Source organism: Leopardus geoffroyi, chromosome C1, assembly GCF_018350155.1.
Source record: "Leopardus geoffroyi isolate Oge1 chromosome C1, O.geoffroyi_Oge1_pat1.0, whole genome shotgun sequence".
In the NCBI taxonomy this organism is placed as follows: domain Eukaryota; kingdom Metazoa; phylum Chordata; class Mammalia; order Carnivora; family Felidae; genus Leopardus; species Leopardus geoffroyi.
This window is the reverse complement of record NC_059328.1, coordinates 118,727,056-118,754,339: the sequence shown is the minus strand read 5'-3', so window position 1 is coordinate 118,754,339 and position 27,284 is coordinate 118,727,056. Positions and strand designations below refer to the sequence as shown.

The following is a 27,284-nucleotide window of genomic DNA, read 5'->3' as shown; positions in this document are numbered from 1 at the left end:
AAAATAAATAAATAAACATTAAAAAAAAGTGTGGATGGAGATGGCAGAGATCCCTGTTTTGCATGGATGCTGTATTACCTTTGGTGCCTGTCCAAATGGGAGCTGCGGGTCTCAACCCTACTGCACAGTAGAATCACCTTGGCAGCTGAAAAAAATTTTTATCATATCCACATCTGTAAGAGGACCCTGGGCTCCACTCTGACCAATTAAGTGAGAATAGAGTGGGATCAGAGTGGGGCAAAGTCTTCTGTACTTTTTTTTTTTAATTTCTCTTAGTGTTTACTTATTTTTGAGAGATAGAGTGCAAGCGGGGGAGGGGCAGAGAGTGAGGGAGACACAGAATCTAAAGCAAGCTCCAGGCTCCCAGCTGTCAGTACAGAGCCCAATGCAGGGCTTGAACCCACAAACCGTGAGATCATGACCTGAGCCGAAGTCAGACGCTTAAACGGTGGAGCCTCAGGTGCCCCAACTCCTCTGTATTTATTAAAAACTTCCTTAGTGCTTCTAATGTGAGGCCAGGGAGGAGAATCCTTAATGTGGGTGGTAACCAATCAATGACCACAGGTTGAATGAATGACCAAGACATGTCAGCCAGTCAACAGCACATCTAAAAATGCTGTGCCAGGTGCATGCTACAAAGGCATTAAGATTAATCAAGATTTTCTAATCTGTTGTTAAAGCTCCTATGGATAAAGCCAACACATAAAAAAAAAGAGTATAGACCATTAAAACGCAGTATTCATCTACAAATAAAGGAACATTTATACATTATGTGGGGATGAGCCCATCTTTTCCTTTTTCTTTTCTCCTTCTTCTTCTTCTCCTTCTTCCTCTTCTTCTTTCTCTTCTTTTTTCTCTTCTTCTTCTTTTTCTTCTCCTTCTTCTTCTTCTTTATACATACAGCACATCCAATAATATTCCTCCTGAATGGAGATTCCTCAGGCTGGTTCCTCCCATTTGGTCACAGAAGCCACTAGATGTCACTCAAGGTCCCTCAGGCTTCCCTCTCGAGGCTCTGCCCAGCCTTCAATTCTCCACCAGATCATTTCATCTCCAAATCTTGTCCCTGCAGTCCACGCTCCCAGTGGAAGCCAGGCAAAACCTAAGGCACAATGTGTCTAGTCATCTGGTCTCCTTTCACTGATTTCCCTAGCCTTCTGGGCCCATCTCATCCCTTCCTTTATGGGAGAATAACAACTGAGGGCTGATTATAGACCAGACATTACCAAACCAGACCGGTCTGTGAGGAAATAATGGTGAGCCATGGTTCCTGCCCTCATGGAGTTTAATCTATGAAAGCACTTCTACGAATTTGTACTGTTTTATTTACTTCTTAACTCTCCCGCAGACCAGAGGCACTCAAACTTTTTGGCCACACACCTAAAGGAAGAAAGACATCTTACATCGCAACCTACATACACACAAAACACACAAACATGCAACTAAAGTTAAAGTTTCACAGTACTGTGTTTACCTTCACTTTGTGTGATGCGCTCTATTTTCTAGCCTAATTCATTTCCTTTTTTCAAGATTCTAGTTATGGTCTACCACCCTGATTTCTCAACTCATTTACAAGTCACAACCCAAGAATGAAAAACACTTGCCTTGAGGGCACGGGCCACCTCTTACTTATATTCTAGATGCCTAACAAATAGTAGGTGAGCAATACACGATTGTTGGTTTTTTTATGAATGAAAATTATGAGAACAAATTTGCATTAATATTTAAGTTAAGAAAACAAATAAAAATAAATTAAGAAAACTTAGATACAGGTTGAGTGCCTTATATGGATAATGTCCAAAGAATGTACTTATGTATACAGATTATATTCACATATAACTACAAATAATATTTTTTCTGACAATATACAAATTATACACTAAGCACACCATATGTACTGTCAATGTAATTTAATATTGTGGTTATAATCTAAGATTCATGTATTTTATTTTATTTTATTTATTTTTGTTTTAAGATTTTATTTTTAAGTAATCTCTATACCCAATGTGGGGGTCAAACTTACAACCTGGAGATCGAGAGTTGCACGCTCCACCGACTGAGGCAGCCAGGTGCCCCTGGCTCACGTATTTTATATTCATATAGTTAAAAACATGTTCATCTTGGAAAAAGAAGTCATGAGGTGAAATTAACTTTTTTTTTTCAGGTATTAAAACTGATTAGAGATTCTAATGGCTAAAAAGCGTGGCATTAGAGACCATGGCATGATGTGATGTGTTTTGGGGTCTGGGAGGGAATGGTCAAGAAAAAATTCTTGGGGCACCCGGATGCCTCAGTCGGTTAAGCTTCTGACTTCGGCTCAGGTCATGATCTCACAGTTCCTGGGTTTGAGCCCTGTGTCGGGCTCTGTGTTGACAGCTCAGAGCTTGGAGCCTGCTTTGGATTCTGTGTCTCCCTCTCTCTCTGCTGCTCTCCCGCTCACGCTCTGTCTCTCTCAAATTCTGTGTCTCCCTCTCTCTCTGCTGCTCTCCCGCTCATGCTCTGTCTCTCTCAAAAATAAATAAACATTAAAAATTTTTTTTTAATAAAAAAAAAGAATTCTTGAGACGTTTTTGGTGCAAAAAGAGTGGTTTTATTAAAGCACGAGGACAGTACCTGTGGGCAGAAATAGCTGCCCTGGGGTTGTGAGGAGTGACTGTATATACTTTTAAGTTGGGAGGGGGTGAGGGATAGTTTAAGTCTCTAAGGAATTTGGAAGCAAGGTTGTGAGGACTTTGAGGGGCTGGCTGTTGTTAGGAAAAGGTCATTTACTACTGTCTAGTAAAACATTAGTCACGAGTCCCTTCAGATGTATAACAGTGGGTCATATGATTAGAGGATGATTGCTAACATATATCTTGGGGGGCAGGTAGAGATAAAAGAAGTTTCCAAAGGAATTTCTATACGTTAAAGAAGATTTACAGGATCCTGGAGATCCGGCCAATGTCAGGTTAAGGTTGCCTTTTGCCCTTAGCAAAGTATTAATATTGAGGCAGCTGAGCTCCTTGAAGAAGGTCACTCTATCTCAGGTACTTGTAGGCGGGCTGCAAGTTGTAAGGAAATTTAATTTTTTCTACACTTCTTTTGCTTTTGTTCTCCACATCATGGCACGCAGGATAGTGGCCTCCAAAGATGTTCACACCATCTGCACAGAATGATAATGTGAATACTGTAGCTTGCATAGCAAAAGGGACTTTGGAGATGTGGTTAAACTAAGGATCTTGAAATGGGGAGGTGATCCTGGACCGTGTGGATGTGTCCAGCGTAATCACAAGGGTCCTCATCCAAGGGGGGGTACGGGTGTCATGGAAGACGCAGGGATGAAGAGACAGAGATGTGAAGATGCGAGCTCCTGGGTCTGAAGATGAAGGGAGGGGCCATGAGCCAAGGAGCGCTTCAGCCTCAAGGAGCTGGAAAAGACAAGAGATTTCTCCTCCAGAAATAACATAGTCTATCGATCCATCTTGGACCTTGGACTTCATATGCCCAGAAGTGTGACATAATAAGTGTGTGTTGTTGTAAGCTGCCAAAGTTGTGGTAATTTGTTAATGGATTCTTCAGGAAGATTGCTATTGGGACAAGTGGATAGCTATGAAAAAAAATGAAGCGGGATCCCTATTTCTTTCCACTAGCATTATTTCCAGAGGGTCATAGATTTAAGTATTTTAAAAAAGAGGAAAAACAACCATAAGTATTAGAAGAAAATATGTTTTTGTTTTTGTATTGATGAAAATACAAAACCTCCAGAAACAATAAGAGGTTGAAAACAGCAACTCACGTGCAGTTGGTGGGTGCAACTTGGCAACATTTATCAAAATTAAACATGCCCATACACTTCAACCCAGCAACTGCATTTCTGTCTTAAAGAAATGCTTTGGGGCACCTGGGTGGCTCGGTTGATTAAGCATCTGACTCTGGATTTTGGCTCAGGTCATGATCTCAAGTTTCATGGGGTCAAACCCCGTGTCAGGATCTGCATTGACAACACAGACCCTGCTTGGGATTCTCCTCCCCCTTCTTCTGCCCCTCTCCTGCTGTCTCTCTCAAAATAAACAAATTTTATTTTTATTTATTTATTTAAATGCTTATTTATTTATTTTATTTATTTATTTTTTTAACGTTTATTTATTTTTGAGACAGAGAGAGACAGAGCATGAACGGGGGAGGGGCAGAGAGAGAGGGAGACACAGAATCTGAAACAGGCTCCAGGCTCTGAGCTGTCAGCACAGAGCCCGACACGGGGCTCGAACCCACGGACCGCGAGATCATGACCTGAGCTGAAGTCGGCCGCTTAACCGACTGAGCCACCCAGGCGCCCCTGTGTATTTATTTTTGAAAGAGAGAGCACAAGTTGGGGAGGGGCAGAGAGAGAGAGGGAGACACAAAATCTGAAGCAGGCTCCAAGCTGTCAGTGCAGAGCCCGATGCAGGCCTGGAACCCAAGAGCCATGAAATCATGGCCTGAGCCAAAGTTGGATGCTTAACTGACTGAGCCACCCAGGCACCCCTAAATAAACTTCAAAAAAAAAATAAAAAAAAGGAATACTTTGTGGGGCTCCGGGGTGGCTCAGTCGGTTGGGCGGCCTACTCTGCTCAGGTCATGATCTCACAGTTCATGAGTTCGAGCCCCTCGTTGGGCTCTGTGCTGACAGCTCAGAGCCCAGAGCCTACTTCAGATTCTGTGTCTCATGCTGTCTCTTTCCCAGCCCAACTCAAACTCTGTCTCTCTGTCTCTGTCTCTGTCTCTCTTTCTCAAAAGTAAATTAACATTAAAAAAATGCTTTGTTATATGTACAAAGTTTTCTTGTACATGAAATGAAAGTGTTCTTTATAGCATTGTATGCAATAGCAAAGAACTGGAAATGACCTAACTGCCCATTTATTAGACAAGATTAAATACACTATGGCGCAGCCTTTAGAGTGACATATATCTATATGTTTTAAGTACATTTATAAGTGAAATATTGTATGTATAGCATAATCCCTTATACGTAGGGGGAAAGATATACATTTAGCTTACAGATGTGGAGAAAATTCTAGAAGTATACACAAGAAACTATTAGTAGTACTTACCTTTAGAGTGCGAAAGCAGGAGGAAGTCTTGGATTTTTTAAAGTTTTACATTTTTCTATATAGTTCTTGATCCCAGGGATTGTCAACGTGGTTCTTCTGCTGCTTTAGAAAGGAAAGAAGGAAGAAATGAAGAATTGCTAGCAAGTGAAGAGAAGAAGGTCATTTTGACAGAGTGATCAAATTTGGGCCAACTGCTTCAGAGATACATGGTATCTAATTTTCAAAAATAAGTTTTTTTTAAAGCATATTTAAAGCAGCTCCGTGATTAAAAGAAGCCCAAGGCACAGAATTCTGAACTTGTTGGAAAAATATATGATGCCTCCTTAAAGGTTTATTTTTTCAACGTTTATTTATTTTTTTTGGGACAGAGAGAGACAGAGCATGAACGGGGGAGGGGCAGAGAGAGAGGGAGACACAGAATCGGAAACAGGCTCCAGGCTCTGAGCCATCACGGGCTCAGCCCGACGTGGGGCTCGAACTCACGGACCGCGAGATCGTGACCTGGCTGAAGTCGGACGCTTAACCGACTGAGCCACCCAGGCGCCCCCTTAAAGGTTTAAACTCTATAAATTATTTTGTTTCAGTTTGTTATTCCTCTTTTTTTTTTTTTTTTTTTTTTTTTGAAAGAGGGGGCAGAGGGAGAGGGGGAGGAGCAGAGGGAAATGGAGAAAGAGAATCTTAAGCAGGCTCCACACCCAGTGCAGGGTGGGGGGCCAACTCAGGGCTCCATCTCATGACTGCGAGATCATGACCTGAGTCGAAATTAAGAGTCAGACCCTTAACTGACTGAGCCAACCAGGCGCCGCACTTTAAGTTATTCCTGAAGATTCCAGACAGGTAAAAAGATGGAATTCCCCCTTTGTCCCTTCGTTGTCAGTCGAAGGCAGGTAGAAATCCAATTAAAAATTTTTTTAAAAATATTTTATTTATTTTTTGAGAGAGAGAGAGAGAGTGTGAGTGGGAGAGAGGCAGAGAGACAGTGGAGAACAGAGCATTCGAAGCAGGCTCTCGGCTCTGTGCTGACAGCAGCAAGCCTGACGCGGGGCTTGAACCCACAAACCGTGAGATCACGACCTGAGTAGAAGTCGGATGCTCAACAGACTGAGCCCCTAGATATCCAATTAAGGTCACATGTCAGAAAGCAGGTATTTGAAAGCTTGTATACCTTGTATGTTCCACTTCATCAGCTTAGGCAACAAAATCAAGTCACTTCAAGTCACGTGTTCTTTAATGTTAAAATTCACAGTCAGTACCCTGAGGTCTACCTAGCAAGCCGAGTCCAGATTTCCCTTGGGGTTCTCCTCCCTAGATATCTCCACTGACCTAAGGCTCACTTATTTCTTCCAAAGGGATCCTCCCACGTTGCTGATGGCACGGTGGCTGAGCCACAGCGCCCGGTCCTTGTGTCCTTCATTCTCTGTTGCCTTATGGCTGCCAGAGGTCACTGCCACGGTCCAGGCGCATGGCTTGGCTGCACAGGCTAGAACAAATGCCCATTCCTTCTTGGCTGTGGCTACCCAGGGTTAGAAGAGGTCCTAACGTCAACTACACAGTGCAAAAAGGCCAGTCCTCCCCTGCCAACACCCTTCAAGTGTGGACACAACACTTGCTCTCACTCTCCCAAAGCACAGCCAAGGGCAGGCTGCAGACAAGGGAAAAAAAAAAAATCACAGTCAATAGCAGTGTCTGCCAATATCTAGCAATGTTTGGGGCCACTCTGAAATGCAAAGAAAGATCTTGCTAACTCTCAAATGTAAAATTAAATCACTTAAATTATGTTTCTTAATCATGGATAAACATAAGATTAGGTATAAAGTCCTTATTCTCACAGCTGTGAGCTTCTTTACACCTATAAACTAAACAATTTTGCAAATTAAATCAACAAAATTAAAAATTCAATTAATATCACGCATGTAGTGTAGTAGATGATGTTGTTTTGCTGAAATTAAAGTGTCCCTTGTGATGAGAAAATGGAACTCACTGCTATGGCATGGGTTTTTAAAGGCATGCTTATAATCAACTGAATTATCCCTACATTCTTCTCTGTTTGAATTTTTGTGAAACTTTTGTATGTTGTGCCATGAGGATGCTTGATCTTCACTTAGGCAGAACGTTGTCATCTCCGCAAGAAGTACTCTACTTTTTTTGTTTGTTTATTTATTTATTTTGAGAGATCACCAGCAGGCGGGGGGGGGGGGGGGGGGGGGGGGCAGAGAGAGAGAGAGAGAAACAGAATCCAAGCAGGCTCTGTGCTGTCGGCACAGAGCCCAATGTAGGGCTTAAACCCATGAACAGTGAGATCATGACCTGAGTTGAAACCAAGAGTCAGGCACTTACCCGACTGAGCCACCCAGGCACCCCAAGAAGTACTCTACCTTTTTCTCATTTGCCCAAGAAAATTAAAGTTACAGTTCTCGGTGCCAAATATGAAATCAGGTGGCAGTGTTTGGTTACAAAGTGGTCATCAGAATGATCTAGAATAGGCATATATTAATTTTTAGAGATTGTAACTTAAAGATGAGCAAAAATTTACACATTTTTGTAGAGAATTTACAGTATGTATGATTTCATTTATATGACATGTCCAGAGTAGGCAAACCTATACAGGCAGAAAGTAGACTAGTGGTTGTCAGGGGCTGGTAGAGGAGGGAGTGAAGAGTGGCTGCTAATGGGTATGAGAGGTTTTGGGGGGTGATGATGTTGTGGAAGTAGATAGTGGTGATGGTTGCACAACTCTGCAAATATACTACAAAGCACTAAACTGTACACTTGATTATTATTATTTTTTAAGTGTTCACTTATTTTTGAGACACACACACACACACACACACACAGAGCATGTGCAGGGAAGGGGCTGTCAGCACAGAGCCCGACACGGGGTTCAAACCCACGAACCACGAGACCATGACTTGAGCCCAAGTCGGACGCCTAACCCACTGAACCACCCAGGTGCTCCTGTATACTTTAAAAGGATGAATGTTATGGTATGTGAATTATATATCAATTTTTAAAAATGTTTATTTTTGAGAAAGAGAGGGAGAGAGAGAGAGTGCACATGTGCAGGGGAGGGGCAGAAAGAGAAGGAGACAGAGAACCCTAAGCAGGCTCTGCACTGACAGCAGAGAGATGCAGGGCTCAAACCCACAAACCGTGAGATCATAATCTGAGCTGAAGTCAGATGCTTAACCAACTGAGCCACCCAGGCGCCCCTATATCAAGTTTTTAAAGAATGACTTCATAATTTCCCCAAAGAACAGTAGATGGATATGAGTCTTACATTTGTTTATCTAAAGGTCTCATTCTATGGAGGTTCCCAAAACAAAAAAATGTCTCCTTCAACCCCTCCAACGTGGAGACTCCAGCTATATTTATATTACAAGTTTGATACAAAGATGATTGCCCTCAATGGGTTATCAGGTAGTAGTGGCGATAAGGCTCACACAAGCATAAGTATCCTATTAAAAACAGAAGGGAGGTATAAACCAAGAACTACAGATGTCGAAGGAGGAAGGAATTCTTACTTCTGGTGGAAGTCCCACATGACCTTAGGTCGGAAGGATGACTGAATGTTGATAGGTGGAGATGAAGTGAAGAGCATTTTAGTAGGGGGAATAGTATGAACAAAGGCATGGAAAAAGGAGAGCTAGAGGCAGGAAAGCATATTTGGGGGAGGATGAATGAACACTTGCTGGAACTAAGCTCTGAGAAGGACAGTCAGTAGAAGAGGTAAAGCAGGAAAAATACGGACTGACAAGCTGTCTTTTTAAAATGCAGGCATACGAAGGAGAAGAGAGTCAATAGAAATCGCTGTCTTTCACAGATCTGTATAAATTTACAAGATTTCATCTTGTAAAAACCTGTCCTGATTAATAAAGAGGCATTTTGTTGGCTTGGAGACAAAGCGCTGCTTGAAAGAACGCTTGTGTGACCTCGGCTCTGGTGGGGTACTGAAGCTAAGAGCAAGGAAGAGCAAGAAGGCACCAGGCTACAGGAAAGGACAGGGACAAAAATGTTTGCAAAAAGAAAGTGCGACGGTCCCCAAATCCCCCCTCTCATCATTTCAGCTGAGATCACCCAGCCCGTAGGCATCTGTCTTATCACAAATAAGTTTGTACCATCAGTAAAATATGAATGCACGTGGCTAAAACCCCTGGTGTGATAACACCAAATTCATATGTGTTATCATGATGAATTAATTCAATTTTTAAAAGCACACCGCTCCTGGCACACAGAAGGCACCCAGATATTTGTTTCGTAAAAGAACATTGTTTGTTCTTTGTTTTAGAGTCTATATTTAGGAGAGGAAATGATTCAAAACTACATCCTAAAACCTGTATCCTCTATCAGCACTGAAGTTGGGACATTTGGGGCCCAGAGGTCCGGTTTTCCCCTTTAAAACTTAGGTTTCTGCTCCTCGGCCGGTCCCTTAGGTCAGTAGGTCCAGCAGGGGTCGCAGTTCAAGTAACCAATCGCTGCTGGGGCATGGGGCGGGGTCACAGCGCCCCGCCCCCTCCTCCCAGCCCTCCCTCCCCAACCTACCCAGGTCCGGCCTCCTTCGCACCTGCGTGTCCCCCCGCTCGCGCGCGGGTGCAACCTCTCCTGTCGGCTCTAGCTGGGAGGGTTTTTGGCCTCCCCTCTCGCGAGATCGCCTCCAGTTGCGGCCGCCGCCGCTCCTGGCCGCTGAGTGGCGGCGTCTGCGCAGCCGCCATGTTCGGTTGCTATGCTGTGGCCTGGGAGACGGGGTGTGCTTGAGGGAGGAGGAGGAGACGGAGGAGGAGGAGGAGGAGGAGGAAGAGGAGGAGGAGAAGGAGGGGGGAGGTTGAGCTCCTCTTGCACTCTCACACACAAACGCTGCCCCGGATTACCCGCCCGCTCACACCGCGCTGCGCGCTTTTCCGCTCCTCGCGGCCCCCCCACATTGTTCTCTCAGGACTCCTGGGTCCCTGGGGGCTGAATTCCGGGCCTGAGTCGGGGACAGGAGAGACTTGGCTTTGGCCGAAGGGTCCGAGGTTTGGGGCCAGGCCCCCCGCCCCGGGGCTCCCCTCCCCCACGGCACTTTGGGGGTGTGTGGATTATCTCATCCCCGCAGGGAGGTGGGAGAGCGCGCCGGCCGCCCGCCTCCCTCCCGCCTCCCCGGCGGCGCCGGCCCGCTGCAGCCCCGCAGTATGAGGTGGTGCTGGCGGCTCGGGGCCGTGGCGCGGCCGCTGCGGCGGCGGCTGCTGGGGGGGCGCTGAGGGAGCCCCCGGGAGCCGCGCGGCGGACGCGCTTCGCCCCGGCGCGCCCGGGCCTCGAGGCTTTTCTTCTCCAGCCGAGAGGACGCGGCTGTGCACCGAAGGTAAGAGGCTCTGGGGTTCCGGTCGGCGTCTCGGCCCTGCGAGGCGCGCGAGGCTGTTACCTGGGTGTGGGAGGCGAGCCAGGTAGGGCAAGCCGGAGGCACTAGGTTGATTTCAGAGAAGCGGAAAAATGATGCTTGTACCCCCGCCCCCCTTTCTTCTCGGGACCTCTGCTCCCGCAGCTCCTGGGGTTAGTGTTGGAATCTGTTATGGGTGAGCGAAGGGAGAAGGGGATGGAATCGGTGCGGAGATGGAATGTTCCACAGTACCTAAACTCTAGGTAAGATTTTGGAATCTTCTGAGTTTTCCATCGTTGGTAGGCTTCCTTTTTGGTTTTGTTTCTGTGTTTTAATGGGCTCATGTGAGTGCTTCTTGCTTCTGCTGCATGGGCAAACTGTCTCTACCATTGAAGTTTTAAGCCTCTTGTGAGGCTTCTACCGGTATATACTTGTGTTTAGGAATCTGTAGTTGGGCCAAAAAAAAAGTTGAGATGTAGCTAAGTAGACGATACCGATGCATTTCCCAAGGTTTCCTTAGGATGGAACAGTTTACAGTTGCAAAGATACATGTATCGGTGTTTCTGCGAAATTTGAAATGGGAGGCTTTTATGTGTAGGGTTACCTTATATTGTGACACCAGTACAGACAACGAATTGTAGGCTTTTCAAGCGCTTGTTCAGGGGAACCTGTATATCTGCAATGTACTAACTGCTTTTAAATCAGAGTTGGAGTAATATTAGGTTTATGGGACCAGATCGTGGGTCTAGCTGAAACAGTACAGCTTAAAACGTGTTTATGGGGGCGGGGGGGAACCTAACCCAAAAGCCAACATATCCGACTTATAAACGATGATTTAAGGGAAAAGATCATGGAACAGTAAAAGCCCAGATTTTTTACCCTAATTTTTGAACCTTAACGTGTCAAAGAAAAAAATATATTTTTCATTTTTTTTAAGGGAGGAGGAACTGACCTTAAAATAAATGATTGCTCAGTCCAAGGTGTGCTTGCTTACTGGAGTAGAGCTAGATGTATCAGTTAGATCTTGAATTTGATGAATATAAATTCAACCTATAGATTTTTTTCAAAAAAGATTTTTCATAAGCAGAAGTTTGTGTATTGTATAGAACTTCTTTACTGACTCATAATAAAAGAGTGCGGTCTTTTGTCGATCCCACCATTTTTTGTCAGAATAAATTTATGCTCCAGTTACCACAAAGCTGTTTTTATGTCTCTGTTTTGTTTGTTTGTTTGTTTTTAATGACACACATATCTTTGTTACCCTTTTTCACTGAAACATGTGTGGTCCCATATTCTCATGTTCTTGAGTGGTTTGGTTTATAAGAAGAAAATCATAGTCTCTTAGTACATGGAGATATTTATGATTTAGCTAATCTGTTTTAAACATTTGGCCAGGAGCTAAACACAAGGAGCCATGACTGTTTTGTCATATTTATTAATGTTGAGTAGGCTACAGTTTATTAAGTTGGAAAATCACACGTTCTTCAAAAGTAGTAATGGAGAAGGTGTAACTTTCTTATTGCCTGCTTTCTAACCTGCTTAGCTTCTGGGCTGTGGGTATAGAATTGTTTCATACTTGGTTTTTTATGTTCTAACTGAATATCTTTTAAAATGTCCCTACTAACTTTGTTACTTCAAATTTGTGACACCCAATTTCTAATTTAGGCTAGGCATAAAACCAGCATTGATTGAACACACTTGCTAAAAATACTTTCTGGGTCAGATGTACTTAGAATGCAGCCTCAGGAAAATTCATTTGACCTATTCTAATGTGACCAACATACACTTCATTATTATTGAAGGACTTTAAAAAATTACAGACTGTCACAAATTAGATTTCATCGGTTCAGGCATAGAAGCCTAACTGTTTTCAATGTATAAAGTACTTTATGTAGGATAGTAATAAAGACTTTTTTCATCAAAAAAAATTTTATGTGACTCCCCCCCCATTGAATATTGTTAGTCTTTATGATTTGTATATTCAAAATATTTTAGTTTTGTCTAAAAAAATTATTTGAGTTGTAAAGTGACAGTACAAGGTGCAGTGTTATCTCTTTGGCATTTATTTGACTTATTCTGAACCCTTTATGGGGGAGCATTGGTCATGTTTTTGAGTAAATTATCTTTAAGGACTGAGGTAAGAGAATGCCAGATAAATTTCAAGGAGACACTGGGAGGACACTCCCCTGCCCCCCCTTTTGTGAGTTGATATGGTCCGTTTTAAGCAATAAGAAAGCTTTAAAAAATATGTAGAAATCTTGTTTTGTGGATGTTTAAACATGACTGTTTAAAAGTTCTTTAATTTTTTTGTGTTAGTTTTTAGGAGTGTAAAATTGGTGACCTCATGCGAAATGGCAAGTCTGTTTAACTATGTGGCTAAATATGAATTGTTGTCCCTACGTAAAATTTAGTATTGGTGGAAATTCACTGGCTACAAACTGAGTTGAATTTTGTTGTTTTTCTGGGTAAATGCATGCATGATGTAAAATTTTTTATATGCTGTAGTCTAGATTTGTTAAATTTGTCAGTTTAGTAGATGAAGTTGTGAAGCCTTGAAGGTTAGTTTAACACGCTGGAAATCCTTTTTTATTCCTGTTTACCTGGAAAGTATTGTAAGATGAAGGTGTTATTTCTTCATTTAATATTCAACTAGTAGTACAGATGGTGGTAAGGAATATAATGTAGAAGTACTGTAGAATCGTCTTTATTGGTGTGGAAGTTCAGGATCTAGGAACAGTGTAGTATATTTCTTTTCCTTTGCATGGTCAGTCAGTATAGTCATATATACAACAGGGTGGGAAATAAGAGGGGATATTTATTACATTCTCTAAACTTTGTTAGAGGCATCTCCCTCCCCCACCTTCATTCTTCATTTTACTCCTAAGTAGCAACGCTAGAAGAAAGGTGTAGGTATTTGAAAAAATTGGTAGGAACAGATGGAAAAGTAGGTGCTGTGGATTATCTTGAGGGGAAGATACTAATTTGGGCATTCTTGTGTTTGTATCTTTTAACCAAGAAGTTATATAGAGGAGTAGAAAGATAAAAGGATACACAAGGGAAATGTTTAATGTCCGTTACGCGCCAGGTAATGTAAAGGAGCATTTTGTGTTGTTTTACGTAGTCATCAAGTACACTTTGTGAGGTAGGTATTATGAATTCCCTGCTTCCTCCCTCCTCCAAATGGGGTCAAAGAGCAATTAAATAACTAGGACCACACTGCAGTAAGTAGAATTGAAACTAGGTCTGTCTGACTCTGAAGCTTATTCTGAAGAATAAGCTGTCCAATTAAACTTTCTACAGTGATGGAAATACTCTTTTTCTGCACTGTCAGGTATGGTAGCCGTTAATCATATGTGGCATGGAGCACTTGAATGTGACTGTCCTGCCTGAGGAACTGAATTTAAAATTGTATTTAATTTTAACCAGTTTAAATTTAAATAACCAGATGTTGCTAGTGGCTATAATATTGGATAGCACAGCTTTAGATCTTGCTACCTAGAAAATCTGAGTTTTAGTATTGAATCTTCCACTAGTTTATATATGACATTAAGCAAATTATTTGATTTTGAGCCTCAGTTTAATCCATTGGGAAAATGAAGAGGTTGTCACTGAAAAGATTATCTCCAGCGTCCCTTCTTGCTCCAGAGTTCTGTGATTCTTACTAAAATATACAGTGGCACTTAATATTTGAAAGCATTGTATCTGAAAGGATTCCTCTTACCAATATATTTACCCATTATTTAAACTTTTTTCTTTAGTTAGTTTTTCTTTTTCAGAAGGGTAATATGTATAAAGCACACATAATGGATAATGGATTCCCCCCTCCTGCCTCCCCCTCCCCTCCAGTTATTAAGTATTGTTTAAATTCAAGGCAGTGCTTTCCTTGGAACAAAGTTTGAATTTTTTTTTTTAATGTTTATTTTTGAGAGAGAGAGAGAGAGAGAGAGAGAGACAGCGTGAGTGGGAGAGGGTCAGAGAGAGAGACAGAGAGAGAGGGAGACAGAGAATCCAAAGCAGGCTCCAGGCTCTGAGTTGTTAGCACAGAGCCTGACACAGGGCTTGAATCCATGAACCATGAGATCATGACCTGAGCTGAAGTCAGATGCCCCGCCAACTGAGCCATGCAGGCGCCCCTGAAGTTTGAATTTTTAAATATTTTTTTTTGAATTTTTAAATTTTTATTTCATCATGCCACCTTCCCATTTAAGAACGTGTCTGTTATAGTTCCCTGTTACTTATCAAATTAATTCCAAACATATCAACTTGGCCTTGAAGGCTTTCTACCCACTTCATCTCACTAACTTTGTTTCTCATTCTTGCTTAAAAAGAAAATACTCTTGTGTTTTCCTCTGCCCTTGTTTCCTCAGTTGAAACATTCCTGTCTCCAATTCATGTGCCTCCTCTTTAAGTCTTCCTCAAAATTCAGTCTTTTTTCCCTGGAAGAATGCTGCTTAATCCAGTCATGATCGACAGGTTTTCAATCCTAGTAATAAGCACCCTGGGCTTAATATATGATTTTTAAATATAGTTAGTTGAGTACATCCTTCTTAAGTTTTTACAACGTTACCTGTTCTGTGTCCTTAATAAAAAGATATAAAAAAAATTAAAATGGGAGTTCTTTTTTACTGCCTCAGGAGTTCAGTTCATTGCCTAGCAATTCGGCTTCAAAGAGTCGCTAATATAAAAAAATGATACTGTCACAACATTCACCCTTAATTACCATTTAATAGATATTTTTGTTTTTTTTCCAGGCAATTGTCCATTCTTTTAAAATTAAGTTGTATGGTAGAGATACAGTTTTGAGTTTAATATATTTGAAACATATAGTAGAAGCATTGCAATGTAGGAAAAAGATGATAGACTTTGAAGTCACATTGATGTAGGTTGGAATCTGATCTCAAAAACTTTGGACAAATTATATAACCTTCAAGCCTACTTCCTTGTCTGTGAAATTAGGATAAGAATACTTGTCCTTGAATTGTTGTAATGATTAGGATAATATGTATAAAGCATGTAGTACTCTTTAAATAGAAAAGATGGTCAATAAATGGTAGGTGATCATATTTTTCTCATTTTCCCATTCCCATCATGAGTATAACTTAAACAATTGCTTAGCAGTTCAGATGATTTGTCAATCAGGTGATTGATTTAGTCATTTACTTTTTGTTAAACATTTTGCTGTTTCTGAAATTTCTACTCTTATAATCTACAGTGAGTATCTCTGTGCTCATAGCTTGTTTATTTCCTCAGTTTAAAACTAGGATAATGGTCCAGTGGTATGAATATTTCTATGCCAGGTTTCTCTCAGAGAAATGGGCAATCTTGTTTTGGAAAAAAAAAATGCTAATTTGATTGTAAAATTTTACCTTATGGTTTTAATTAATGTATTTTGGAAATTTTGGCTTATTGGGGGAATGACATAGTAAACACTCATTTATATGTGAATTAAACAAATATTTGAATGTCTGTTATAGGGATCAGTGGTATACAGGTAAATAGGACATGATTGTTGTCCTTGAGCTCTAATTCTAGGATGGTAACACATGTCAACAAACAATTACAATTCATAGTGACAAGTGTAATAAGATCTGGGGGAAATGAGATGTGGCATTTGAGCAGTGTCTTGGAGGACGGGTTGGAAGTGATCTGGGTAGAGAGAACAGCATGTACAAAATGTCAGAAGTATGAAAGGGTGCATAGTGTATTTGGAAAAATACAGATTGTCTTGTATATGTGTGTCTTTGTGGGCTGGCTCTTGGTGTCTGATTTTGTGTGGAATCTGTGTTCCTGTATGTGTGTGTCGACTATGTGGATGAAACCTTCTGAGGGTCCTTATTTGGGCTTTGAGTGGAATTATAGTAAGAACTTTAGAACTTCCCAACTGGTGTGCCATGAATGGTTCACATGTGTGCCAGAGAGCAAGGTACCCATCAGGCTATCGGTCCTGGGCGTATTGGAACCCCTAGATGGCTTCTTTTGACCTCCTATAGTGTTGGCTTATTCCAGTGTGCTAAAAATTATTTTCTTTGGTGCCAAGTTGGGAAAAGATTGGGAAAGGTACTGTGTTCTAGAGGCTCTAAGTATTGGCAAGTTTATGGTACCCACTCACCCCTGGCATTCCCACATGTAATAAAAAGTATAACCAATATCAAATCCTAAAATAAACACAAAGGAGATCAAATCAAAGTCCCCTTTTTAACCTGCCCATCCCTCCCCCTCCCCCCCCCCCCCCCCGTAATTACTACTTCATTGTTTTGTGTGTGTGTGTGAAATATCTTTTTGGGGGGCGCCTGGGTGGCACAGTCGGTTAAGCGTCCGACTTCAGCCAGGTCACGATCTCGCAGTCCGTGAGTTCGAGCCCCGCGTCAGGCTCTGGGCTCATGGCTCAGAGCCTGGAGCCTGTTTCCAATTCTGTGTCTCCCTTTCTCTCTGCCCCTCCCCCGTTCATGCTCTGTCTCTCTCTGTCCCAAAAATAAATAAACGTTGGAAAAAAAAAAAAAAAAAAAGAAATATCTTTTTGGTACTCCTTTTAGGTGTACTTCTTGCTAGTGCCCTACACAAATGTTTAGTCTGCCTCTTAGGAAATCAGAATTTGCATTAGGGAGCAATTATCCGTATTTAAATAATGGAATAAGATTAGATGTGGGTTTTGAAAGGTAACTGCTGACTTGTAGATAATGATGCAAGGATGTAAGGATGGTGCAAACATGAGGCTAGAGAGACCAGTTAGGATGCTCTTGCAGTGGTCCAGGTGAGAGATTATAGCTGGAAACAGGGAAATGAAAATGAGGATGTGGGACTAGAACCGAAAACTGATTAGGTAGTTTCACTAGAACTGAGTGTCCATTTGGATATAAGGGAAAGAGGAAAAGAGTTGATGATGATACCAAGATTTCTTCTTTGGGCAGCTCTAAGGCCAAATAATTTTTATTGAGTACATACAGTGAGCCATGCATTTTGCTAGGCACAAGGTTGTCATGAATTCTTACTGAATTTTAAAAATTAATTTATTTTGAAATAATTTCAAACCTATAGAAAAGTTGCAAGAACGGCACAAAGAGCTCTTGAATCTCCTTCAACCAATTTTTTCCTTGAATTATTCTTACTAAAAATATTTTCCTTGAATAATTTTACACACACGCACAGTATATACCATATATATGCCATATGTGGTATATACTCTGTATATAGTGTGTATACTGTGTGTGTACACAAGTTAAGCATGCAACATCTTTGTGCGTGGCTCGCGGTAGTGGGCCCAAGTGTGGCCTTTTCTTCCAGATGCCCAAAGAAGGAACTTTTGTCTTTGACCCTTTCTCTCTGCGATATCTTAGTGGGTTCTCAAATTTTAGTGAGACTACTTAGTTATCTCATTTCTGGTCTCTCATTTTCATCCCTACTTCCAGCCATTTCAGAGGAATGTACCATTTTTTATTTCATTGGACTGTTTCTGAACCATTTGAGAGCAGGTAGCACACATGATGCCCATCACTCCTAAATAATCAGTGTGTCTTTACCAAAACCTGGATAGTCTCTTATATAATTACCAAATCAGACAGTTAACATTGATATAACAGTGCCTTCAGATTGCCAGATGCCATTCAGAATTTTCCAGTTGTCCCAGCAGTTTTTCTCTTTTCTTTTTGGTTTAGGATCCAACTTAGGATCTTACATTACATTTAATTATAATGTCTCTTTAGTCTCTTCAGTTTGAAACATTTCCTCAATATTTCTGTCTTGTATGACCTTGACCTTTTTTATTCTGAAAGATATCCCTTCACTTCGGTTCATCCGTTGGTTTGCTCATGTGTAGACTAAATGCGTTGTTGGCAGGAATACCATAGAAATGATGTGCTGTTCTCAGTCTATCACTAGGATGCATACAGTGTTGTCCCACCACTGTGATGTTTACTCTGAACACATTGTTATGTTCATGTTTACTGAGTTTCTATACTGTAAAGTCATCATTTTTACTTTTGTAATTGGTATGTCTTTTGTGAGAAGAGCTCCAAGGCTCCAAGTATTTGATTCTTCCTCAAACCTCCATCCATCAGTCTATGGGACCACTGATGACTTCTGCATTCTGCCTGAATCAGCTACTACTATGAAGGTTGCTGTCTGCATTTACTGTTTGATGTTCTGCTGAAAACACGTCTCCCTTCTTCCCCATGCATTTATTTATTCATTCATTTATTTATATCAATATGTACTCAAGGATTTCTATTCCTATTTGGTGGGTTGTATTGTTATTTTTAATTTTTTTTGTTGTTGTTATTGTTGAAATTGTCCTAGATTTGGCTAGTGGCACTGCCCCCGCCCCTCCCCCTTTCAGGATGGCTCCTGAGTCTTTTTCATATGTCCTCATCCTTTGAGTCTTTCCTTACTTTCTGGCACAGGATGTTCCAGACTCATACTTTTTCTGTCTCAGCTCTGGAATCATATATTTTCCCAAGGAATTGCGAGTTCTTTTAGTAGAGTAGAAACCAAGATTTGTATGCTTAATAAGCTCATTTCTACTGGGGTATAATCACTTCCAGAGTGGGCACAGCTAGGAAGTATAGGTATATATATGTACACATCTCAGTCTATTTCTATATCTAATGACGTATATATATTTACAAAGTTTACACTGCTACATCCAGTTCCAATTCAATACCTCATGGTTCTTTCTGGTCTTCCCCCATTCTGTATTTGGAAATCCTTCTCCAAAGTATGAAATTGGCTCTCATTATTCTCAGTATATTTACTCATTTTCTCAGTCCCCTTATGTGCCAGTCTTCTAACCACAGGCCAGCTGTCTCCTGCCTGACACCTCTGAGGCCCGTGGCATGGGGTCCTCTGGGCATGCTAGGAAGTGAAAGAAATTTCTCATTTAATCTTTCTATTTTTTTCATTTAATCTGAACAAAAACTTGTTAGAAAGGTGTTCTCAGTTTTAAAGGAGAACAAAAGGGAAATTCAGAAAAGTATGTAACTTTAGGCATGTTACCACGTAAATAGAGCAAATATTTTGAATTCAGATTTGCGTGTTGCTAAAGCATCTTTTTTATTTTTTTTCCTCCTATGCTTTGTAGCCTCTGGAATTCAAAATGTCAGGATTTAGGATTGTATAGGTGGTAGTTGAAGCAGTGGGTATGACTCCTTACGAAGCGTGTGTCTTTTAGAAGCAAAGAAGACTAAATGGTGAGAGAGGAGTCTAGTTGTATGGTAGAGTGTGATGAAGGAAGGAGTTCCAGAGAGGTGTCAAATACTGCTGAGAGAGAGCAGCAAAATGCTTTGAATTTGGCTATTGGAAAGTTCCTGATGACCTTAGCTGATTCTTTTTCTAATGTGTTCAGGCAGGCCACTTGTAACAGAATTAAATGAGATACTGGGGTGCCTGGTTGGCTCAGTCGATTAAGCTTCTGACTTTGGCTCAGGTCATGATCTCACCGTTTGTGGTTTCAAGCCCTGTGTCAGGCTCTGTGCTGACAGCTCGGAGCCTGGAGCCTGTTTTGGATTCTGTGTCTCCCTCTCTGTCTCTGCCCCTCCCCACTCATGCTCTGTCTCTTTCTCAAAAATAAATAAACATTAAAAAATTTAAAAAAAAGAATTAAATGAGATACTGATTAAAAACATCAATTCCCCAGGTTTCATTTCAGACTTTATAGATTATTAAAAGGCGAAGTGAAGAATGGGGAGGTGCTGGTATAGGAAATCTGCTTAAATGCTACTATGATTGTTCCGAGAAACACTAAAGTTTGAGTATTATTGTCTTAGCAGAAGAGTTAAAATAGAGGGGTGTAATGGAAAAGTAAATTGAGAAATTAGACGTACAATGAATGTAGACTGAATAGCTCCAAGAAATTTGAGCACATAGAGGGAAGAAGGAAGATCTCTTGTCCCCTATTCGTGGTGGAATAGGGGCCAGAACCAAGAAAAAGGTTTTTTTGTTGTTGTGTTTTTTTGTCTGTTTGTTTGTTTGTTTTTAAGGTTACAGACAGCTTAACATTTGGGGGATTAAGAGAAAGAAACTATAGTGGTTATTTCATCCACTGTGCTTGGCAGTGGGGTTACAGAATGAATAAGACATGATCTTTATTTTCAAGGAGATTATACTTTCTTTGGAGGAACTTAAAATTTATTATAGTGCTAGAAATATATACAGATAAATCATAGTTATGTTAGTATATAGCTAAAGTATGTACAGATAAGTCATAATTAATAAGTGTAGCACAATATATTACCAAACTCAGACTTCTCAAATATTTAAAAATTTATTTAAATTTTATTTCCTTTTTTAATTGGTAGTATGTCTGTTTGGTTCAAATTTTAAAATAATGTAAAAAGGTATGTATTGAGAAGTCTTTGTTTATTTTTTAATGTTCATTATTTATTTTTGAGAGTCAGACAGAGCATGAACCAGGGAGGGGCAGAGAGAGAGAGACAGAAAATCTGAAGCAGGCCCCAGGCTCTGAGTTGTCAGCACCGAGCCCAACATGGGGCTCCCCAGGAACCGCAAGATAACGACCTGGGCCAAAGTCAGTAGCTCAACTGACTGAGCCACCCAGTTGCCCCAAGAAGTCTTAATACTGTTCTGTCTCTCCCTTCCCTGCTCTCTATAGGTAGCCACTTTGATTTTTTGTATATTTTACCAGTATTTTTGCAAATAGAAAAGAAATAATAAATATAAATCACTGTTTCCCCCTACCTTTCTATGTAGAAGACAACATATTATATTAATGTTTTATATCATAGTTTTTTCATTTAAAATATATGTTGGAGATACCTTAACTTCAGTATAAGGGAACTCTTCCCTTTTATCTTTTTTTTTTTTTTTTTTTGTATAGTGACATGTTCAATTGTGTGGATATGCTATTAGGCTAACTGATTCAAATTATTTGAACTTTGCTCTACTTTTTTAGGCCCTTTTACTTGTGCAGCTCACTTACTTTCACCTCTTCTGTATGAACTAGTGCTCCCATGAGGCATTTTATTTTATTTTCTTCTTCTTCTTCTTCTTTTTTTTTTTTAAGTAGGCCTCACACCCAGCGTGGAGCCCAATGTGGGGCTCGAACTCACGACCCGGTGATCAAGACCTGAGCTGAGATCAAGAGTCGGATGCTTAACTGACAGAGCCAACCCAGGTGCCCTCCATGAGGCATTTTACATCAGTGATCTGTGTTACTTTCTTCACTTAAAGTCATCTAATGAATGCCTAGTTGGAGAAGCATTTTAGACTTTGTGGCCAAGCAAAGGACTTCCTTTTTGTAGTAGCTTAGATGAAAAATGGAAGAAAAAGAAAAAGAGAAAGGGGTGAAACTAATATTTGTGTTTTAAAATATGGTATTTCATTTAATTCTCTCACACAACCCTGTAGAATAGGTAATGTTATCCCCTTTCTATAGGTGAAGAAGTTGAGGGTCAAAAAGTTGAGTTTGTTTAGACTTTCACAGCTAGAAAATGGCAGATTTAGGTTTTGAAAGTAGGTTAATTTGAGTCCAGAATCTGTATCTTTTCTGCTGCTGTCCTATTTTCTGTCTCCTATTTTTGAATTCCTGAATTCTAGTCTTATAACTGGAGCTCTCTGCTATCTCATAAGCCTTTCATCAAGAACCATAAAATTAGGCATGTTTCCCTATTATGTTTTTCCTGATTGCTGGGATAGCACCTGCTTATCTGATCTCTACCACTAAGGCCCTGCTTGCCTGAATTGCTGACTATTGCCCACTAGTATAAGATGTGGATACTATTTTTTAGCTCTCTGTCTAGATTGCCTCTCCTTATCCCTGAGTTTCCTTTTCTCCTTTAATTTTTTTCTACTGTATCCCCGTTACCATTTGAGCTTCAGTTTGGCAATATGAACCTTGGGCAAAACTTCTGAAATTTTGGTGGATGATATTTTTAAAAACTCATCATGTCTTGTTTGGACTTGTAAAATAGTCTCCTTAAAGTGCATTCTGCCATTGGTTTTGCCCTTTTTAATCCTCCTCGGCACTGTAGCCCGAGTAATCTGACATGCATATCCTATCACGTTACACCCTGCTCAGAATTTTGTATTGGCTCTCTCTGCCTGTAAGATACAAGCTAAACTCATGGTCAGCCCTTGTCTGCCTCTCCAAGCTTCACTCCCATATTCCCAGTATTCACAGTGCCTTGCCTGTAATACGTGCTAATTAATATGGACTACACTTCAAGTGAGTAGAGTGAATGAATTTTCCAAGGAGATTAAAATTATTTAGGAAATATTTTAGAATATTTTTAAATTCATGTTTTCTTCTTTAGTTATTTCTTATAGCATGGAAATAAAATATTTTTACAAACTCCAAGGATTCCCAAATTGTTTCATTTACATTGGAATTTAAAAAATCTCTATATTTGGTTTATTTACACTTCCAACTTTCTAGCCCAGTCCAGACTGTGATCAGTTACTGTGCTTGCTGCAGAAGCTACATAGGGAAATGGGGAATCTTCATTGGGAGGGGTTTTGTGATTTGGAAAAGTTATTCTAGGTGATTGTGATATTATCACCTACCTTGCATGTAGATATTTTTATAGATTTTGATCTGTGTTAGCATAATTATTTACAAAGCAATTGTATAGATCAACAGTTCCTTATATGCAATTCTGAGATCCCCAAGGCCCTGAAAAACAAAACTTTTTAGAACTAATTTGACAGCCAAACTTGACCTAAACTGATGTGAGGCTACTGAGACTTTAATGTTTTTATTTTATTTATTTTCATTTTTGAGACAGACAAAGACAGAGCATGAGCAGGGGAGGGGCAGAGAGAGAGGGAGACACAGAGTCTGAAGCAGGCTCCAGGCTCTGATCTGTCAGCACAGAGCCTGATGCGGGGATTGAACTCACGAACTGTGAGATCATGACCTGAACCAAAATTGGATGCTTAACCACTTTGGTGACTGAGCCACTCAGGTGCCCCAAGGCTACTGAGACTTTATTTATTTCACTTGCATTGAACATTCCTAGGGTACTCTATGGAAATTTTAAATAATGTATGGTTAATACTGGGTATTACCCTAGACCCAACTGTGAATGTTATTTAATATGAGGTATTTATGCATTATCACCTCTCTATAATCAAAATATTCTGAAATTCAGAAGTGTTTTGAAACCAGTAGTTTCAGATACAGGATTTTAGATCTGAACCAATTTTCACTACTTCCAGTTTCCTTAGCAATGGGTGATAAATAGTACTCTGTTTTATTTTGAATTTCTTTTTGATGATAATGTAGTTGAACTTTTTTTCATGTGTATTCATGTGTATTTCATGTGTATTCATGTATATTTCATTTCTTGTTGCATTCTTCAAATTTTTTGTTCATTTTTCTGCTAGGATTTTAATGTTTTTTCTTACCAATTTATAATATTGTAGACACTGACTGGGTTTCTGTTAGCACAGAACCACTTGTGACATATTTTAAGTTCTTTGTCTCTAACAAATCAATAGGAAATGCTGTGAGTTGAACACTCATCTGCTTATAGTATAAGGGAGATGACTGTGCTCCTATGCTCAAAGTGCCTTAATGGCATCTGGTCTTATTTTGAAAGCAGAAGCTTTTACCATGGCCTGCAAGCCCTTACATGATCTGTGGGTGCTGCTCTGTCTGACCTCTCTGACCACTCTTGTTCACTTTTTTCAAGGTGCACTGGCCTCTTTGCTGTTCCTGGAACATGCCAGACATGCTCACACTTGAGTCTTTCTTGGTTGTTCTTCCCTCTGCCTAGAACACCTTTTTTCCCAAGTGTTCCAGGCAGAGTATCCACATGACTCACCCTTACTTCAAGTCTGCTTAAAAATGAATTTCTCAGTCATACTTTTCCTGAATATCCTATTTAAAATTGTATCCCTGGGGGCACCTGGGTGGCTCAGTTGGTTAAGCGTCTGACTTCAGCTCAGGTCACAATCTCACAGTCCATGGGTTCGAGCCACATTGGGCTCTCTGCTGTCAGTGCAGAGCCCGCTTTGGATCCTCTGCCCTCCTCTCTCTGCTGCTCCCCCTTCCCTCTCTCTTAAAAGTAAACATCAAGGGGCACATGGTTGGCTCAGGTGGTTGAGCTTCCGACTTTGGCTCAGGTCATGATCTCATGATTCATGGGTTTGAGCCCTGTGTTGGGCTCTGTGCTGACAGCACGGAGCTTGCCTGGGACTCTCTCTCCCTGATCCTACCCCCTCATGTTCTCTCTCGCTCGCTCTCTGAAAATAAATAAACAAAACATTTAAAAAAATAAAAGTAAAAAAATAAAATTGTATCCCTATTTGCACATTCCATGCTTTACTACCTTATACTATATAATTTTATTTTTACTTATTAGAATGTGGAAGCTCCATAAGGACAGGGGCTTCTATCTTGTTTAGTTTGTTGATATATTTGTGTTGCTTCTCTTGATCTGGCACATTTTGAGACATTTGGTAGATAATGTTGAACAAGGAAAGGGTTAGAGGAGAATAAGGAGGAACATTTATCTAATTGTCAAACATATAAACAATTGAGGCTTCTAAAATTTTTTTACAGATTTTTAATGAAATCAAAATATAATAGTAATGGTAGAATATAATTTTTTCATTGTATTGGTTTAGTAATGAGAAGAGTGTAATTCCTTTTTATAGGATAACATTTCACTTAATTAGGGTAATCTCTACACGTTGTGGGGCTCAAACTCACAGCCCTGAGATCAAGAGTCGAATGCTCTGTTGACTGAGCCAGGTGCCCCTGTAAAAACCATTCTTAATTCATGGCCCAAAAGCAAACAGATTTGGCCATTGGGCCATAGTTTGCTGACCCCTGGACTATGCCACTATTGCCCAAATTGGTGCAAACTCATCTGCAGCACAGGCCCAAGTATCTTTCCAGGTTTTTTTGTTTGTTTGTTTTTAAGTTTATTTATTTATTTATTTATTTATTTTTTTTTTTTAACGTTTTTATTTATTTTTGAGACAGAGAGAGACAGAGCATGAAGGGGGGAGGGGCAGAGAGAGAAGGAGACACAGAATCGGAAGCAGGCTCCAGGCTCTGAGCCATCAGCCCCGAGCCTGACGCGGGGCTCGAACTCACGGACCGCGAGATCGTGACCTGGCTGAAGTCGGACGCTTAACCGACTGCGCCACCCAGGCGCCCCTATTTATTTATTTTTGACAGAGAGAGCACAAGTGGGGAGAGAGGCAGAAAGAAGGAGAGACAGAATCCACAGTGTCATCACTGAGACTGATGCGGGGCTTGAACTCATGAACTGTGAGATCATGACCCGCGCTGAGATTAAGAGCTGGACGTTTAACCACCTGAGCCACCCAGGTGCTCATCTTTCCAGATTTTGTTTTCCTGATGAGTTGTCTTGCATCCAACTGCATTACTGGTGTTTCTTGGATAGTTACTGGTTTGTGAGACTTTTAGTAACCAGTACTCTGATTTAATTCTAGTGTAACTACAATATTTTGGTAAAAGCGTAGTAAGTATTTCCAGTTTTTTCCTAAAGTCAGTTTTGAGTGTTAAGACAGGTAGTACCCAGTGATGATGATGATGATAATAATGGCCAACATTTATTAGGTACTTTTAAGTGTCAGGCACTATGCTAAGGACTTATGTATCACCTCATTTAATGCTCTTAGCAGCTCCTTTGTGAGGAAACTGAGGCACAGAGTGGTTTAGTAATTCCAAGGTATAAAGGTAGTAAGGATTTGAACCTTAAAACAGCCTGATTACTGAGCTCACATTTTTTTTTTTTTTTAATTTTCTCTTTAATGTTTAGTGTTGAGAGAGAGGGGGCTTGAACCTGGACCATGCGATCATGACCTGAGCCAAAGTCGTACGCTTAACCGAGTGAGCCACCCAGCTGCCTCACTGAGCCTACATTCTTAACTACTAAGAAGTATTACGTCCCATGTATGCTAATAGTTTGTATTCTTACAGTTTGGGCCCCTTTGCAGAATTCCCTCTCTTTTAATCTAACTTTATTTGTGAAGGACTGACAGTTATTTTCAACAGACAAGGACTCATGAGAACATATGAGGTAATAAGATGGTATTATGATTACATACAAAGTCAGGGGCTTTCCCACTACTTAGACTTTACTCCACATTAAGCGGTACTTTTTACATCATTCTCATGATAACTTCTATTTCATTCTACAGTTGACACTTGAACAACATGGAAGTTAGGAAGTGCTGACCCCCACACAATCAAAATTTTATGTATAACTTTTGTCTCCCCAAAAACTTATTAACTGCTAGTAGTCTGCTGTTGACCAGAAGCCTTACCGATAAACAGTTAACACATATTTTGTATGTTTTGTGTATTATATGCTGTATTTTTACAATAAGCTAGAGAAAGGAAGATGTTATTTAAAAAAATCGTAAGGAAGAGAAAATACATTTATCGTACTGTACTGTATCAAAAAAAATCTGCATGTGAGTAGACCCATGCAGTTCAACCCTGTGTTAAGACTCAGCTGTATTCTTGTTTGTTGAAAAAAATACTGGTTTTGGCTCACTAAGTCGATTTCATAGCCAGTGAATCTCAACCTACAGTTTGAAACATTTCATTAAACATTTAGGTACTGTGAACTCTATTGTTTGTGTTCAGTTACAAAGGAAATTGCTTATATGAAACACTTGCTTTCTAAATGAAGGGTAAGAATTCTGGAGGCTAGCATTCCTTTTTTTCCCCCCACCTAAAAATGCTCTACACTAAATAATAATGTAATATAATATGACTATATTATATAGTTAAATAATTAATATTTATTTATTTATTTTATTTTATTTTATTTTAGAGAGTGTCAGAGGGAGAGAGAGAGAGAGGGAGAGAGCATCCCAAGCAGGCTCCATGCTCAGTGTGGAGCCTGGCACAGGGCTCAATCCCATTACCC

At 40.4% G+C, this 27,284-nt stretch overlaps 1 protein-coding gene and 1 long non-coding RNA gene across 9 annotated transcripts in view; one reads left to right on the top strand and one right to left on the bottom strand.

Annotated features, from left to right (window-relative positions):
- Nucleotides 1-433: 433 nt before the first annotated feature.
- Nucleotides 434-9,816, bottom strand: LOC123598805. The gene is made up of 3 exons (XR_006712795.1): nucleotides 9,609-9,816; nucleotides 5,070-5,168; nucleotides 434-1,380 (listed from the first exon to the last, which is right to left on the bottom strand). It is a non-coding gene; the product is annotated as an uncharacterized LOC123598805 (long non-coding RNA).
- Nucleotides 9,817-9,825: 9 nt separating this feature from the next.
- The window catches only part of PTPN4 (protein tyrosine phosphatase non-receptor type 4), a 237,290-nt gene continuing 219,831 nt past the window's right edge, over nucleotides 9,826-27,284 (top strand). For all 8 annotated transcript variants that reach the window (XM_045479514.1, XM_045479510.1, XM_045479513.1 and 5 more), the window contains exon 1: nucleotides 9,826-10,404. The gene's annotated coding sequence lies outside the window, so the exon portion shown is untranslated. The remainder of the gene's footprint in view (nucleotides 10,405-27,284) is intronic.